Raw genomic sequence first — 18,743 nt, forward strand, 5'->3', positions numbered from 1 at the left:
TCTCAAACTATGGTCGATTATGCAGGGAGTCCAGCGACGTAACCATTATACCACCTGTTGGTCCCCAACACATATTTTCAATAAACACGATATTGCTGGGATCGTAGTTAAATAGTCATAGTGGAATTTCGGTCGAGAAGATTCGCTCTCTCTTCTTTTAAGTTTATTTATTTCTTCCATGAAAGAGACAGAGAAGGATACAGTGAGACAGCCATCACAGATCACCTCCAGTCTCAGCTGGCGGGTCACAGGCCTGTGTATGCATCCAGCATGCTTAGGAGGTTACGGGTCTCAAACCTGGGACCGCTCCCATGTGCGTCCAGTTGTGTTGCACCACTGCTTGGCACCCAACCATTCTTTTCTACCTCTTCTTTGTCTTCTTTTCTTTTTCCCCTCTTTCTTTCTTCTTCTTTTTCTTCTTCTTCCTCTTCCTCTTCCTCTTCCTCTCCTTCTCCTTCTCTTTCTCCTCCTCCTCCCACTCCCACTCCTGCTCCCACTTCTGCTTCTGCTGTTTCTTCTTTTCCCCCAGCTGCATCTACAGAGAATGCATGGTCTGGCTGTGACAGCTGGACTCCAGGCCCAGAGGTCCGCCTGCTGTCAGGGTATCTGTTGATAAGCCTTAGCCCGAAGCCCTGAGCAGGTCGGTTCTGGGGTCAGCATGGCGCAGGAATTTTCCTAGGGATCGGTGGCTTCGTTATCCCAAATGCACAGCAACGCCATTAATGGAAAACGCAGACAGGCAAAGGAGGAGGTGAGAGGCCTTTGGGGGGCCTCACCTCCACAAGCCTTCCTCCCCAGGGCCCCCACAGGCAGCGGTGACTCCTCCTCTCCACAGGGTAAGGGTAACCCACCTCCCTGCCCAGCTCTCCTTGGGGCTTCTCTTCAGCGAGAGCATGTGGTATCCATGTGCAGCAACCTCCCTAAGGAAGTCAGCTCCTCCCCACCACCAGAACACATGCTCCTGGCCGCTAGGGGAGAAAGGGCACTTAGATGACGCGGGCACCGGCGCAGCCTCAAGCACTGGCTTCAAGTTGGCATCATTGAAATGGGAGTGCCGGGACCAAGAGTTAGTGTAATGGCTATGTCGCTGGACTCCCATGTAGTCGACTGTGGTTCAAGTCCCGGACCCAGTGGCTTAAACTCACACCGGGCGCATGTGTGTGTGTGCCCAAGATCCCGAGAGGAGAATGGAGGAGAAGGGATTGTGGCATGGCCATCCCCCCTGGGGGGTGATTTCTCACTTTCTATCTCTCTGTCTCTCTCTCTGTCTTTCTGGCGAATGCATGCACCCTATAGCAGAAACGTCTCCAAAATAAAAATAAAAAGAAAGAAAGAAACGGGAGTGCCAAGTGGGACGGAGAAAACAGACAAGATGAATTTTACATCTTCACTAGCCCATGCTTCTAGAAGCCTCATTATGCCCAAGTGTCTGGTAAATAGAAAGGACCTGATGCCATGACTCACAGGGTTGGAGTGAAGACAGAAACCTGCAAAAACAGCTGGAAAATTATGACGGAAGACAGGGCTGGTGTTCCCGTGTTTAAAATTTCAGTTGAGAAAGAATCAGTCTCTCTTGTCTTCTCTCTCTCTCTCTCTTTATAGCTTTATTTAGGTAGAATTGAAGCAGAATAAATCGCACATATTTAAGCATAAATTTGATGATCTATGACATGTGTATGCGTTGTGAAACCTTCACCATGGCCCAGATTCTGAACAGACCCCCTCGGACCCTCTGCAGTGTTCTTCCCACCCACAACCTTAAGCAAACTCTGAATTTTTTGTCATTACAGATTAGTTTGCATTTTACAAAACTTGATAAAAATGTAATCATAAACTATAAATCCATTTTTTCAGTGTTTGGCTTTTTTTATTTTTACTCAATGAACATTATTTTGAAATTCACTCAAGGATTCTCATGCGTCTATGTAATTACCTATTTCTGTTGTTGTTGAGTAAAACTCCACTAGACAGATATACCACACATTTTTAAAAACTTATTTCAAATGTTTCTTTTTTCTTTCTTTTCTTTTTTTTTTTTTTTTTTTTTTTTTTTTTTTTTTGGTTTTGGCCATAGGGCACATGCTCCCCGAAGAGAGACAGAGAGAAGGAAAGTAAGAAATCACCCTCCTCCAAGGGGGACAGACACGCTGCACTCCCTTATCCTTTCTCCTCCCAGGATTTTGGGCATGCACACACATATGCCTGGTGATTTTCAAGCCACCAGGTCAGAACTCAAAGCATGATCAGCCCCTAGGAGTCCAATGCCTTAACCCTATGCCACCTGCTGGCAGTGCAAATGTTGCTTTCTTTTTTCCTTTTTTTCCCCCTCACACTATTCTTTTCCATATGGTTATTTTAGCACAAAGTAAAGTCATGCAAGAGACATCCCAAGATAATAATACAGGTTATTGGGATGGACGGGCATCAGGTATGTGTGTGTGTGTATGTGTGTGAAAGAGAGAGAAAAAAAAAGTACTGGAGAGGAAGAAGCAAATAGAAAAAAGACTATATTTTAAAACACAGCAAATACAATGTGGTATCATATAATATGATTTGTGTGAATACACACACACACACACACACACACACATATACCTGCATTCATATGTTGTCATGACATTTTTTTTAAGAAGTCAGAAATCTATATGGGAATTCTTCCTTCCTTTTTTTCTTTAATTTTCCAGAAGGCACACACACTCACCGGAATGAGGCCATGGTCATGCTACAATCCCTTCTCCTCCATTTCTCCCTCCTCTGGGGATTTGGGGCATACATGTACACATGTGCAGTGTGTTTGTAAGCCACCAGGTCCAGGGCTAGAACTGCACAGTTGGCCATGTGGGGTCCCGCTCATAACCAACAGACCACAGGCTGGCACCATCTTTCTTTCTTTTCTTTTATTATTTATTTTTATTTTTTTAGAAAGAGAGAGATTTTTGCTATAATACGTGTGAATGCCGGAGAGATAGAGAGAGAAAGAAAGCAAGAAATCACTCCCCAGGGGGATGGCCTCTCTGCTATCTCTTCTCCTCCACTCTCCTTTTGGGGTTTTGAGCACACACACACACATGCACCTGTTGTGTTTTAAGCCACCGGGCCCAGGATTCAAACCACGGTCGACTACCTGAGAGTCCAAAGATGTAACCATCATGCCATCTGCTGATCCCATGTCTTTCTTTTTTACAAAGTTTGGGGTTTTTTGTTTTGTTTTTAAACATTGTTTCCTTCTACTTTGTGGAGAATGAGTTGGACTTTCAGTCATGAAGAGTTCTTCATTCCTTTACAAGTGAAACGATCACCAGTGAAATATAACATCATTTTTTTAAAATTTAATTTTAGTTCACTGGCAAAGTGGGCTTCTTGCCTCACCCTGAACCACAGCCATATTTCCAGGAGCGGAGCAATCAGTGGGGACAGAAGGGACTTGGACATGAAGAGAACAGGACGTGTCTGCGTTGAGATCTAGGAGGGAGAGCGTGCTAGTCAGTTTCTGAAAGAAAAGGTAAACCATGGAGGGTGGGGGTGGGTGAAAAGAATGTTTCTTAAACTCCTAATATTTATAAAATTCAAGTATTTTTCATCTTACCCTCCCCACTCACTCGCAGTTTGGGTTAGTGTTGCAGGAAAACATTAGACTTTATTATACCCAGAACACAATGCATTCGAAGGAATACAAGCAGGCAGGAAGACGATTCGAGAATGTAAACACCTTCGGATTTAGTCCAGGCTCTTTCATGTACACTCCCCATTGCGTTCTTCACTTAACCATTAATGTGTTATTCCAATCAAACTTAACGCCACACTGCCCCTCACCTTGCATGGGCCCTATGTGAACGGCTCCTCTCAGGTTTACAACGACTTGCTTTTTCTCCTTTTTTCTACAGATGAAAACTGTCATGTCTCAGTTATATGAAAGCCTGGTTATTAATGACGCCTTTTGTGATGAAAGGTAGACAGTGAGGTTGAGTCCTGTGAGCGCAAGGAGAATTAGGCAGCCATGAGAGCTGTCAGCAGCGGCGCGTTCGGGGTTAGAAGGAACCATAAGGAATGCAAGCAAAAGGTAAGAAAAGATGGGGTGACGCTGTTGAGGGTCCCTCAGCCTACAGAGCTGTCTTCCTAGCTAGAACATGACTGACAGGAGAAAGTGTCCTTGAGAGAGAGCCACCCACGCTAGACACCGGGAGCCACTTTGGGTCTTCCTTTCTCTCCCTTTAATTAGAAACCAAGTCCTGCCGATTGTGTTTTCCCAGGCTCACCCCTGCCTTCTCCTCTCTCCTGTCCCACTGTTCTAGTGCCCATCAACTGTCGATCAACCGTGTTCCACTTGAGGATCATGGCGGGCGTGTCCATCTATCTGATCCCGTCTCACAGGACTAAGTCCACACCCTAAACTTGGGGTCTGGCTCACATCGGCAGCCTCACCACCAGGGCAGCCGCACCACCAGCGACGCCAATTTTCCAGCCATGGCAACCCCCCTCAGTCTCCTCTAGTAGCAGAAACATTCCGAATGTTTTCCAAAAAATGAATTCCCAGCCCCTACCCTACCTCTGATTCTGCTTCTGGATCCAGAGTGAGACCTACCAATCTCTTTTTTTTTTTCCCCGATGCTCCCAGGTGATCCACTGGCCAACCCAGTTTGGACCCCAAGACTGCTTCACAGTTTGAAGATTAAATATTGGGTTGTCGGAAAAGTCGTGACACATTTTTGCATTAAAAAAGGAGATTGTGACTTTTCCAAAAACCCAGTAGATGAATGTACGTGAAAGCACCTTGGAAACTGCCAAGCTCCATGCAGATGTTCGCCAGTGCCACAGGGGAGGAACCCTACCTAAGAGCAGGTGTGTCGGGCCAGGTTAACACAGGTAGAAATCTTCCCTCCCCTCCCGGGGCCACAAAAACAGCCCCAAGACTCAGTCCAGGAAAAGTTCATAATATGCAACAGTCTCAGAAGTTTCTCAACCTTTTTTTTTTTTCTTTAATAGCAAAATTGTTTTATCCACCGAGTTATATAAGAAACCCCAAATCCAGTAGACACTTTTAGGGGAGCACCAGTAGCTCTTCTCTATGTTTCTGCTGCCAGTTTGGTTCAGGGTCCTGATTCTCCTCCGTAATTTGGGAAGGCCATTATGATGGGTCTTCTTGCCATGCCTGGTTTAGGCAGGCCTAGGCCACAGTGCAGGCAATGAGACAGCTGGGAGGTCTGCTTGGGACCTTCTGTGGAATATTACTTTGCTCCTAAGAAAAGGTGTTTTGCCTTTTTCTCTCTCTGGATATTTCCGTGTGTGTACAGGGTGCTGAGAACGATGGCAACCATCTTGCCATCTGGAGAGGAGTTAGCTCGAACACAATACCCCAAGGAGGTCAGAGCAGAGAGGAGGAGGAAATTGGGTTCTTGGTGACGCACTGAGCCATGGAATTGGCCAGCCCTGGAACCTCTTCTTCGTGAAATGAGAGAGCCCCGTGTTGACCGAGCCGTTCTGAGTTGGGTGCTGTGTGTCTGGGAGCAGCGAGCATTCTGACCCACCAATGTGGAAAGCCAGCAAACATGGACAGATTATTATTAAATACCCAACCTTTCGCCATACCTCTTAGGGATGAGCAGTCTACAACGGAGATCCTGGAGAATTGCAGACACACCAAATGGAGTGAGGGATGAAAACTGAAGTCCTCTCAGTCGAAGCCCCCGATTTAGTTCAGCCTTTTATTCTGATTGTGTACCAGTGAAGAAAGTCTCGTTTCCACAAACGGGGAGTAGCAGATTTCTTTTTTTCTTTGTAAACTCAAGATCCTCTTCACTTACTAGTGAGAGCAGGAGCGCCCAATATCTGGGCTCACAGTTAGGTAGGCAGGTGGCGTGATTGTGAAAAGCTGCTTTGCGAAATATGAAAGAGCGCTGGGGCCAGTAGGTGGCGTGGTGATTAAGGTGCTGGACTCTCATATGGTTGACCGTGGCTCAAGTCCCAGACCTGGCTGCTTGTTCTCTCTCTCTCTCTCTCTCTCTCTCTCTCTCTCTCGTGAGCACATGTGCCCTACAGTAAATTAAAATAATACTAATAGTAAATACGAAGTAAAATAAATAATTCTTTTTAAAAAATATGAGAGGTCTTCCAAAAGTTTATAGAACACAAATTGGGTCAATGGAAAAGTCATGACACAGTTTTGCATAGAAAAACAAAAACTACATCATGACTTCCAACAACCCAATATATTTTGAAAAAAATGTGATCTTCAAACATTTTTGCACCATGGGGCCAGCAGTTAGTGTGATGGTTACGTTGTTGGAATCCCACGTAGTCAACCACGGTTGGAGTCCCAGACTTGGTGGCTTAAACTCATGCCAGGCATGTGTGCATGCGTGCCCAAGATCCCGAGAGGAGAATGGAGGAGAAGAGATTGAGGTGTGGCCATCCCCCTGGGGGGTGGTTTCTTGCTTTCTGTCTCTCTGTCTCTCTTTGCCTTTCTGGCAAGTGCACGTGCCCTATAGCAAAAAACTCAAAAAAAAAAAAAAAAAACTGTTTTTGGAACCAAAATAAACTCACACTTTAATTCCACATCCCATGAAAGTGTTTTTTGTTTATTTGTTTGCTAGAGGATGCATACCCTTGGCAGAGAGAGACAGAGGGAAACCAGACAACACTCACCTTAATGGGGAATGGTCGTGCCTCCACAATGCCTTCTCCTCCATCTCTCCCCCCCTTCAAGAATTTGGGCTCCAATGAACATACACTTGGCTTGTTTCTCAAGCAGCCGGGTCCAGGACTTGAACAACAGGGCCAGCTGCCCCGACCACCAGGCCATAGAGGCAGTCCTCATGAATTTTTGAAGTCCCCTCATATTATTTATTTAAATTTAAATATACATACAATTTACATTTTTTTAATTTAAGTTTTTAAATTTTTAAATCAAGCATTTGCAAAAACAAACAAACCCAAAAGATACCCAGAAAATCTTAGGTTCCCTAAGATGCATACTGTCTGAGTCCCTCTCCGAGATGCTGCTTGAAGAGGTCTGGAAGCAGCCTGGGCTTTGGGAGGTGTGCGCTGTGCTGCAGAGTAAGAACTGTGGGTGTGGCATGGCAGTTCCACCAAGGTGCCCCCCTGGCTTGCATCCCCCTCATTTAAACTCAAGCATCTCATCTCGCATTGGTTCATGGGCCACCCAACAGAGCCTGGATCAAGTTTGATGGGTTCTCCCCTGAAAGGTGCTCAGGAGACTAAAAGAACTAAAGACTTTTTAAATGGAATATGTTTCCCTCAATAAAGTAAGAACAGAAGGGAATAAAGAAAGTAAACGGGGAGGAGGCAGGTTGAAAGGAAGACATTCCTTGGTACTGTGCGTTCTCTGATGGCCAGGCAAACCAAGGGTCACAGGTGTTTAGTATGCAGGAGGGGTCACTGGGGTGACAAACCCGGACCCTGGGGTCAGGAGACAGAGGAGAAGGAGCGTGGCTTCCTAGTAACAAACGCATGGCACCTGTTGGGTTCCTAGCCGTTTGCCCACCACCAGTGCCTGCCCAGACAGACATTACATCTAACTCCTGGGACCAGCAGTTGGTGTAATGGCTATGTCGCTGGACTCCCACGTAGATGACCGCAGTGCAAGTCCTGGACCCGGTGGCTTAAATTCATGCCACATACGTGCCCAAGATCCCAAGAGGAGAATGGAGGAGAAGGGATTGTGGCGTGGCCATCCCCTCTGGGGGATGATTTCTCGCTTTCTGTCTCTCTGTCTCTCTCTGTCTGTCTGGAGAGTACACGCTCCCTATAGCAAAAACCTCTAAAAATCTCGCGTGTGTGTTGGAGAGTAACCCCTCCCTATAGAAAAAACCTCTAAAAAAAAAAAAAAAAAAAAAAAACTCACTCTCTCTCTCCTTCCTCCTTACTTGGTAGGCAGGCATGAGTGCAGGTGCCCATGGCTGAGAACCAGCAGAGCGATCAGCTGTCCGGATGGAGAAATGCCTGCGCTTAGCAACCTGTGACCTGACTTGGATAGACTCCAGCCAGCAGGTGTGTTTAACAAGGGTGGAGGTGGGGTAGTGGTGTGAACGAGAGCTCTGGCTCCAGGGCACACTCCCTAAGTTCCTATCCCTGTCCACTTTCTTACGAGACCCGTGTGACCTCGACTCTGCCTCCGTTTCCTCACCTGTACAATAGGGCCTCATCCTAGGCTGGTTATGAGGACGAAAGAGGCCATTTTCCCACTGATGGCACGTGAGGACAAAGCAGGGCACAGGCGGTGATGAGGCAGAGGCTGGCTGTGTCCTTGCTGGGCAGCGATGACTTGCACTTAGGGCGAAGAACCAGGGCGTGAACGAGTGTAGGGTGACCCTGAGGCGGGTCGGCCCTGTATGCGTCACAGGTCTGCTCCGAGTCTCCTCTACCGCATCCAGAGCTGCGCACACCAAGCCCCACAAGCACTTGCCCGCTGGAACGTGCCCGGGCCCTCTGCTCGGATCCTTTCTGCTGCCGACTCTGCTTTCTACGTCCAGGAGACCCCACTGCCTGGGCACTGAAGTTCTGCGGGGTCTCCTCCGTCGCTGTCAGAGGGCTCCTGGGTTCCAAGAAAGCACTACCTCTGAGAATGTGGGCCTCCTGGAGTGGTCAGCAAGCACCGCCCAGAAATACCAGGGTGCCTTCTCCAGGACCCGCACCTGCCGCCCCGGTTCACCGCGGGCAATGAAGGGTGATGTGTAGCCGGGGAGCTGAGAATGGGGTAAACCGACTAGCCCACCTGAGAGGAACTCGTAAACTAGGTTTACGAGTCGATTATATAGTATAATATGTATATCTCATATATTTCACATATATACTATATCATATATATTGCATAACATATAGTATATGTATTATATAATTATATCACATAATACAATCATATTTCATAATATGTAATACATAATATAATTATATATTTAAGTATACCATATATACCATATAATCATATAATTACATTATTTACTTTGTATTATTCAATACAAATATATCATTATATTTAATATAATTTAATGATAAAATAATATAATGTGTATGATTATATTATTTAATATTTATGTATTATTATATAGTGATATATTACTAATATACAATTATACAATAATATATCACTTATAGGGACCAGCAGATGGTGTAATGGCTATGTCAGTGGACTCCCATGTAATTGAGCACAGTTTGAGTCCCGGACCCGGTGGCTTAAACTCACACCAGGCGCTTGTGCGTGCATGCCCAAGATCATGAGAGGAGAATGGAGGAGAAGGGATTGCAGCATGGCCATCCTCCCTGGGGGGTGATTTCTCACTTTCTGTCTCTCTGTCTCTCTGTCTTTACGTGCCCTGTAGCTAAAACCTCTCAAAAAAAAAAAAAAAGAGAGAGAGAGAGGAAATCACACTGGTGCATGTGTGTGTGTGCCCAAAATCTTAAGAGGAGAATGGAGAAGAGATTGTGGCGTGGCCACATCTCCCACCGGCCCCCCACCCCCGAGATGATTCTCACTATTTCTCTCTCTCCTCCCAGTGAGCACACACATCCTGTGGGGGAGTGGGGACTTAAGAAAGTAAAGAAATGAAAAGATGTCTATCTCTACATCAGCCATAGCTTCTCCCTTCAACCACAAATAGATCAATAACTGTTCATTGGCACTTTCTATTTTATTTCTTCTTATTTTGGTTTTTATTTTTTCCTTTTAGCTTTAAAAATAGTCTCTTCTCTTAGAAAAAGAAAAAAAAAAGGATGGCCTATATTTAACCTTTACAAATCCTAACTAGTATGTAGTTATCCAAAGTTTTTATTTTATTTAAGTAAGATGCCAGTAAGTTCTAGGCGAATGAAAAAGGAAGATGTGGCTTATTAAAATCAAATGCTTTGGGACCAGCAGTTAGCGTAATGACTATGTTGCTGGACTCCCATGTAGTCGACCGCGGTTCAAGTCCTGGACCCAGTGGCTTAAACTCAAGCCGGGCGCATGTGCGTGCATGCCCAAGATCTCTAGAGGAGAATGGAGGAGAAGGGATTGCGGCGTGACCATCCCCCCTGGGGGGTGATTTCTCGCTTTCTGTCTCTCTGTCTTTCTCTGTCTGTCTGGCGAGTGCACGTGCCCTATAGCAAAAACCTCTCAAAAAAAAAAAAATCAAATGTTTTTACAGAACGAAAGAATATCCCCTGGAAGGAAGCAAGGACAGGAATCTCCTAAGCCTATGACAATAGGTGTTTGGGTCAGTCCCAAATGAAGCAGTAATTAAAAGCATTGGGGCCAACCGGTGGGGAGCAGGAATATAATACTCTGCAATGCTCAACCACACGGGAAGGTCCCAGATTTGTGACCTGAGGCTTCCCTGTACCTACCGACTGTCCATCCCCGTGATTCAGCCTGGCCGAGGCTAAGTGGATCTCAGTGTGAGGACTCCATTGAGGCTGTCTCTTTTTCTCTCTGTCTCTCTCTCATAGAAGAAAGAAACAAACAAAACTTAAAAATAAATAGAATTGTTTATTATTATCCAAAAGAGGGGAGAAAAGGTGAAAGAGGAAGAGGGAGAGGAGGAAGAGGAGGAGTAAAGAGCGGAGAAGGAGAAGCAGCAATTGTCAAGAGACAGTTGTTCAGCCCCATCAAGTAACGATCTGTTCAAACTCTAATTGTTGTATTTGCAAAGCAATGTGTATGGGTATAATTCATGCACCACCCCCCTTTCTAACACAATAAAGAATGCATTTCATAAAAATCTATTGTGTTTCTCTTTAAAAGATTTGGACAAAAACAATGCATCTTTAACTCCGGAAACAGAATAATGGATCCTCGAAAGATGTATCTGACATCAAATGCAGTTGTCAGTCTAGCTTGCTAATCTTTGTTATTCACAGTCATATTCAGCCCATCACTTATATGCAGATGGCACTATCACTTATGGCCGTAGATTATGCTGGGAGAAAGCTTAATATTATCTTCAAGCTGATTTAAATGAGCTTTAAGATCATCTGGCACAATCTAAATTACTCTTAAATATTAATGAAACAAAGATCATGTTATTGGGCTCAAAATAAGAAGTAGGGGAGCTGAAAATCTGGCATGCAGCAGGACCTTGGAAAGAGCAGACCCGGTGCAAATATTCTAGATGGAGGGTCTACACTGCCTTCCCCTGTGACTGATGATATAACTGATCAGCACTGATGGCTAGAAAACCCCAACTCCTTATTCGAGTATATATAGTTTTTTTGTTTGTTTGTTTGTTTGTTTGTTTGTTTGTTTTAAGGAAAAAGATCGTTTTCCATCTTCCCACTGTTGCAATTACATGCCTTGGGTTTTGTCGATTTTATTTATCTGAACACAGCTCAACATTTGTTAGCCAAGTTAGAGATGCTCTCTCTATCTGGACAGATTTGCCTTGAATTATACATCTCATAAACATTACCGTCTGCCATCTTTTAAACAATTGGCTAAAAATTAGACGATGCTCAACATTTTGTTGGCATAATAGCTTCCCTCCCACTCTATTGCCCAACATCGGACCACTTGACTCTTTTTTTTTTTTCCAGTCATCCAGACATTCTCAGCAAAATTGAGTGAATGAGGGAAAAAAAGAAATAGCTCTGCTAGCCCATAGTACCCATGCTGTGTGTGTCTGTGTGCGTTCATGTGTGCCATGTGTGTACTTAAGTGGGACAGTGTCTTAAATTATGGACATGACCTTTTTGGATCTCTTTCGGTCTCAAACGTCTCACTAAGTAGACGGGAAATCCCTCCCTACCAGCCAGAGTTATGAAGGGACTCATGGGAGTCCACAGCTGAGAGCGGAACAGGGCCATTTCCCTGGCTAGCTTCCTCAGAGAGGATGCCATTGCTTCCAGAAAACTGAGCCCCAGAAATGGCCACTAGAGACAATTCAGCCACCCCGGTCAGAGTTGACACTTAGCCACCTTTCAGGCAGGAGCTGGGGTGCTCAGGAAGGACATGATGAGAAAAAAAACGTTGCTGTTGTTCACGCTTTTCCTTCACTACAACCTGACTGACTCTTGGAAGAGTCACCCAGTCCAAAGCTTGACTGAGCCATCTGTATGGCTAATCAGACCAGGGACCTCCTGGAAGAACTCCCTCTCGGCTGGTGTATGTACATGCATCTCACATCGCAGACTGGTTCTGTACACTGCCTCTCACTTGCAGATTTTCCTCCATCTGCTCTTCTAAGAGAAGAGGGATGAGTCAGAGAAGGGTGGAGTGTGTGAGTAGGTGGGTGAATGGACGGATAGATGGTAGCTATATAGAGAAAATTTAGAAATGTGTTTTGTTACTGCCTCTACAGATCTTCTCTGCATATCTTTAGAAAAGAGAGAGAGAGAGAATATCTTGGAAAGACATGGTCTGGCACAACCACATCTCTAATGGCATGACAGCCTGAAGAATGTCCGGATACTAAAGTACAGAACCTGACCACTTACTGGGGAAACTTAACTAAGATCGCACTTGTGTCGAGTGATTCAAAGCCCAGTTCAAAAGGTTGATTTATTTATTTATTTTTGCTACAGGTCACATGGGTTCGCCAGAGACAGAGAGAGAGAGAGAGACGAGAGAGAGAGAAAGGTAAGGAAAGAGGGAAACTTAAAAATCAACTCCCAAAGGGGATAGTTATCCCTTCTCCTCCAATCTCCTCTTAAGATTTTGGGAATGCACGCACATGTGCCGGGAGGTTTTCAAGCAACTGGTCCCAGGACTCGAACCATGCTGTCAACTATGTGAGATTCAGCCCCCTTAACTTTCATGCCACTTTCTGGCTCCCAAAAGTTATGTTTTCTATGACCCTTTCTGTAATTCTCCCCGGAAGACTTTATCAATCCCTCCTTGGTACTCCCATAACACTTTATTCATGCCTTATGTTTTGTGTGTGTTACAACTGCATACATCTTGGACTCTCCACTGGACTAGCCCTAGTGATTGTCTACCCAACATTCCTGACCACCTCCTTCTTCCGTAGAAGTACAACCCGATCAGGGTCAGTATTAGCAACCGAGTGCTTCCTGGTAGAGGGGCCCTTCTTATCCCTAAGTGCAATCTGCTTGCTTTATCTAGTTGTGACCTTTCATGACTGGATATGCAGTGGAGTGCAGGACAGTCCCTGATAGGAGTCTTGTCAATGAGGCGGGGGCACATACACTGAGGCGGGGGCAGCGGAGACCTCTGAGAACTGCTATCTTTAACAAGAGGAACAGGGGAAGAGTGTTCTCGCACAGGCACTGTTGTGTGGGAATATAAATGCTCAGAGATGCTACAACTCTCTGTGGATATAAGGGAGTAAATTAAGGACCAAAGCCAATGCGCTGAGGAAGGCAAAAAGATGGAATCTTTGATGATGTCATCAAAGATTGAACCAACCTAGGGACATCTCTGGGCTTCTAGTTAGTTTTTCTAAAAGGTTTATTTATTTCTTCCATGAACGAGAGAGACAGAGTCAGGCACCCCCAATAGGGTCCTCATGCTGCAATCCACCCACTGCGTCAGCTGGTTTGGGTCGGAGCATGCACGTGCACCTCGCGTGCTCAGGGAGGGCCCATGATCCAGCTAGTTGCCACTGCACCACTTCCGGGCCCCTACTTCTAGTCCGTTTTGAGTTGTGTCTTCTGTGACTAACAGCTAAAAACACCCTAACTGATATGGCCTCTAAACCTATGCCACCCAACACAATAGCCGCTGACCACACACGGCTCCTGACGTTGTGACTGATTTTTGTTTTACTATCATTTCTATCTCTTACAATGTGTATCATTTACATCCTGTTCCTTAGTCACTAACCATAAATCAAATCCTTAGTAGCCCCATGTGGGGAGTGGCTTCCATGTTGGAGAGCGTAGAACTACTAACCAATTCCAGCAACTTACAAAGTTGCATGGGACAACACTACTCTTGACCACACACTGCTGGAAGACAAAAAAAAAAAAATCAAAAAACAGATTGTTTTCATCTTTATTTCTGATTCCTAGTGGGTTATCATGAAAAAGGATGTCGAATAAAGAAATCTATGCTTTGGGAACCAGCAGTTAGCGTAATGGCTATGTCGCTGGACTCCCACGTAGTTGACCGCGGTTCGCTTCCTGGACCTGGTGGCTTAAAACTCACGCCGGACGCGTGTGCGTGCATGCCCAAGATCCCAAGAGGAGAATGGAGGAGAAGGGATTGCAGCGTGGCCATCCCCTCTGGGGGGTGATTTCTCGCTTTCTGTCTCCATGTCTCTCTCTGTCTGTCTAGCGAGCACATGCGCCCTATAGCAAAAACCTCTTCCAAAAAAAAGAACAGAAATCTATGCTTACAGTGTAAGGGGACTGGTCCTCCTGGGTTCTGATCAGCTTTTACAAGTGAGAGCATCCTTCGTCACCCTGTGACTTGAGTTCAGATAGGTGGCCCTGTCTGTGGCCCCAGTCACTCATGCACTGGCTGTCTCTACTACACTCCTCCTCCGTTCATCTGACCATTTCCAGTCTTCATTAAGACCTCTGAAGTCCTCACACCTCTCTGCCTCTGCAAGTCACAGAAGCAAATAAAATCATCACTTGATCCAAGTCCGTGCTATTCTTCAGGGCAGTGTAGACACACAACTTGTAACTGTGTAGACCGAAGCTGTCCACACACCCAGCCCCACATGACTGCATTCCAGCTCTGCCTGTCCAAACTGGAGGCCCACAGGGACAGCCCCTCCCATGAAACCTGGTGTTTGTGCGGTTGCCAAGCACGCCTCATCACTGAGGCCCCAAACATTCCCCTCCCTCTCGGGGTAAGAGTGTGCTTGGAAGAAAGCCCCAGAGGAAAGAAAGGTCACATGTTCCATGGAAACTTCTACAGAAGTATCCTGCTGCTCCTTAGAGTCCAAAGCAGGATTTATTGCAGGACCCTGGCCAAGGCAATGCCAGGCGGAGCCCTCATGTGCCATCTCCCTGGTGTGCCCTCAAGGGGACTCTGTCCTTCTCCATCAGAGGAGTCTACCTTCTCTTGTCTGAATGGATGGGGAAAGATCTCACCTGAGCTCTATAAGGCATAAACCAGGGTTTCTCCCACCCTCCCTCAAGTCCTCTGCCTGCCTAGAGGCAGGGGCATGCTCACTTTCCATAGTAACTGAGTGTTCAACTTTCTGCTCTTGGAGCGGCTTAAAATTTGGGGTCATAGAACACCCACCAGAGGAGGCCAAAAATTAAGCCCTTGGCTTTTTCTCAGCTGCTTTTGATAACCACCGACAATGACTTTGCCAGAAAAACTGTCTTTTTTATTCCTAGCCCTTTCCATCAGCACACCCATCCCCTACACATGTGTGTGTGTGCCTCCCAGGTACACTCAGATGACTTAGACGGGCCCGGGTGCAGGCAGGTTGGAGTGTAGATTCCAATTAGTTTAGACCACTTGACTGGGTTGCTATCCAAGTCCGAGGGATGTCTACAGATGTATGATCTGTTGGCCATCTGGGGGTGTCCAGCAGGGTGTTCTGCAGGAGGCCTGAGACACACACAGGTCTCACATTGCAGACAGAGCCCAGGGTGAATGTCCACCACAGGGACCTGACTATGGCCCTTAGGCTTGAAGAGGTCTTTTATCAGGCAATGTTCACATGCTTGGCTTTAATTGGTGCTTCCACGGTGCCCAACCTTATGGGCTTAGTTCTGCGAGTGTAGGCTTGGAACTGCAGGGCATCAAATTTGAAGGAGAAAGACTTAAATTCAGAAAAGCCAGGGCCAAAACATCCACTGTGCAAACATAGTTAAAAGAAAACTGAGGCTGGGCTCCATTTTTAGGTAGGGCTGCTGCTCTGGAGAGGATGACCTTCCAGGGGATGAGCAAGCAGGTCTAGAAGGTCAACAAAAGTGAGTTCATCCACATCCATCCAAGGCACAGGAGGCAGTTGTGAGCTCCAACTTTGGAGTGAGAAAGATTGAGACTCTGAAACCAGCAGTTAGCGTAATGGCTATGTCGCTGGATTCCCACATAGTCGACCGCGGTTCGCGTCCCGGACCCAGTGGCTTAAAACTCACGCCGGGCGCATGTGTGTGCGTGCCCAAGATCCCGAGAGGAGAATGGAGGAGAAGGGATTGCGGCGTGGCCATCCCCCCTGGGGGGTGATTTCTCACTTTCTGTCTCTATGTCTCTCTCTGTCTGTCTGGTGAGCGCACGTGCCCTATGGCGAAAACCTCTCCAAAAAAAAAAAAAGAAAGATTGAGACTCCACACCAATCCCCATGACCTATCAGCCATTTTAGAGCATGAGTCTCAGTGTCCCTGAGTCTGTTTCCTTATTTCTTACAATTTAGGCTGTAAGCTACTGTGAAGATTCCAAGAGACAGGGTATATGGCAGTTAGCACAGTTCTAAGCACCATCCTAAGTATTTGAGAAATGAAAGGTGTAGCTCTTTCAAAATGTAAGTCACATTATTTCATGCGTTTGTTTATATATATATATATATACCTTCTCCACTGTCCTCTAGGGATCTTGGGCATGCACACACTTGCACCTAGAATGAATTTTAAGCTGCTGGATCTGGGGCTTGAACCATAGTCAATCACATGGGAGTCCAGCAATATAAACATTATGCCATCTGCTGGTCCTATCGTGTGTCTGTTTAAAACCCAGTAATGGCTGCCCATCTCGCTCAGGATAGAAGTCTAAGTTTTCACATTGCTTTACACTCCTTCCATGACCTGGGACCTCCCCATTTCCCTTTCTGACTGCTCCTCATTCATACATTCTGTCCCAGCGAATGGCACATGAGGGCTCTGCCTGGCATCACCTTGGCAACCATGTTCCCAACCTATCACAATAAATCCTGCTTTGGGCTCTATGGAGCAGCCACACTGACTTTCTCGCTCTTTCTTGAGGGTCTCAGGGTCTTACACTGAATTTTCTGTCAGCCTAGAACACTCCCCTAACCCTAACAGCTGCATGGATTACTCTTCCTTTAAGTCTCTGCTCAGATGTCACTGTCAGGATTCAAAACACAATACTCCAAAATATGGCACCTTGGCATACCGAGTATTGTAAACTGAAAGAAACTGAGAATCAGGAAAGTCACTTTCAGCCTTTCTCCTGCCTTTCCTCCCTGAGACAACAGCAAAATTCTCTGACTCACTATCCCTGAAACTATTGGGTCATCAACCCAGTAGGTCATAAGACCCTCATTCCAGAGACGACTTGCCCTGGAGGAAAGGAATGAAGACACAGAAATTACAAGAAGAATCTGAACAAATTGGCCTTGCTAAGTCCCCCCTATTTAATTAAATTAGATCCCACCCACTTTGTCAGATCTTAACTTCTGAGCAATTGTCACTCTTTATCAAGCCTAAGAATAAAAACATATAGTTTTCCATGGGTCTTTGGGTCTTCATTTCTGAAAGATCTTGTGTCATGTAAAACTTCGGTAAAATTCATTTGTTACGCCTTTTATTTGTTAATTTGTCTTTTGTTTCAGGGATGCCAGCCACGAACCTTGTAATAAATGAGAAGAGATTATTTTCCTCCCCCACATCACTTTCTCAGTGAGACCTTTCCTGACCACCCTCTTGAAGACACTAGCCTGACCCCAACCCCACATGTTCCATCTCCTTTGCCTGCTCTATCCTTTCCCCTCTGCACTGAGCACCTTCCAACATACTAACCAATTTGCCTATGTTCAGTGTCTGTTTCGCTTTCCGCCAGAACAGAAAATTCTGAGATTTTTGAACACAGAGATTTTCTTCTATTGTATCTATTGGTATGTCTCCATTCCTCAAAACTCATGGTGCCCAACACGTCATTGGTGCCCAATAAATATTTTTTGATAGAGAAAATCGTATTAATATTGGTTACAGTTATTAATAGGGTTACATTGTCTCAAACAGCCTTGTTGTTTTCTCTGTACATGTTTCCTTCCACAATTGGTATCATCACTTAACTTATAATTTTAACTTTTTTTTTCTGGAGAGATGGTGTTTGTTTATTTGTACGAGAGACTAAGCAGATACCTCCTAATAATACGGTCTCTGTACAATGTCCCTACCAATAATCAGAAAATTCAGCAGTGTCCCTCTAGTCTGGGCTGAAAACTTGGGGCAATTTTCTGTGGAAGCATCTTCTGGAGTACCAAGGCCACAGGCCAGAGTTAGATGAGAAAGAGCTGGACTGTCAAATGGGCAAGAAGAGCAAGCCTACAAGGACACAAATTGAAGAGTCCAGGCCTCAAGGCATGGAGGAAAAGGAGGAGCAGCTGGACCAAGATAAAGCCTGGAGGGTTCTGGGCACTGCAGGAAGGGGCGTGGTGGAAAGCTAGGTGGCAGTACAGGCTGGACAGGAGGAGTTCCACTCCAGAGACATATTCGAGTGTAGCCACGATTTGCCTTGGATCCCATCCAAAAGGAGAGAAGTTACTGCCAAGTGGACCCCATAATGAGGCGGGTTTTGTGTTTTTGGTTGTTTTTTTTTTTCCTAAAAATTCAATAATGTAGCAGGTGGAGAGAAGAGGGCTGGAGCACGAGGCCCTCAGGGAACAGGAGGTTTCACTGTCACTGAGAAATAACTCATCTCGCCCCAGACTCAGAGGATCCGACTGGAACATGGCCAGAGTGACTGCAGTCCAGAGCTTGGGAGCCAGTTGTCCATAGGTTTCTCCATTTGTTGTTATTCATGTGTGTGTATGTGGGAGGGGTTTTGTTTGTTTTGTTTTGTTTTGTGGGGTGGGGGGAGTTTGAGAGAGAGATTTTTGCTATAGGGTGTGTGAGCTCGCCAGAAACACACAGAAAGAGAAAGAGAGAAA

Source organism: Tupaia chinensis, unplaced genomic scaffold (assembly GCF_000334495.1).
Source record: "Tupaia chinensis unplaced genomic scaffold, TupChi_1.0 Scaffold000521_1, whole genome shotgun sequence".
In the NCBI taxonomy this organism is placed as follows: domain Eukaryota; kingdom Metazoa; phylum Chordata; class Mammalia; order Scandentia; family Tupaiidae; genus Tupaia; species Tupaia belangeri.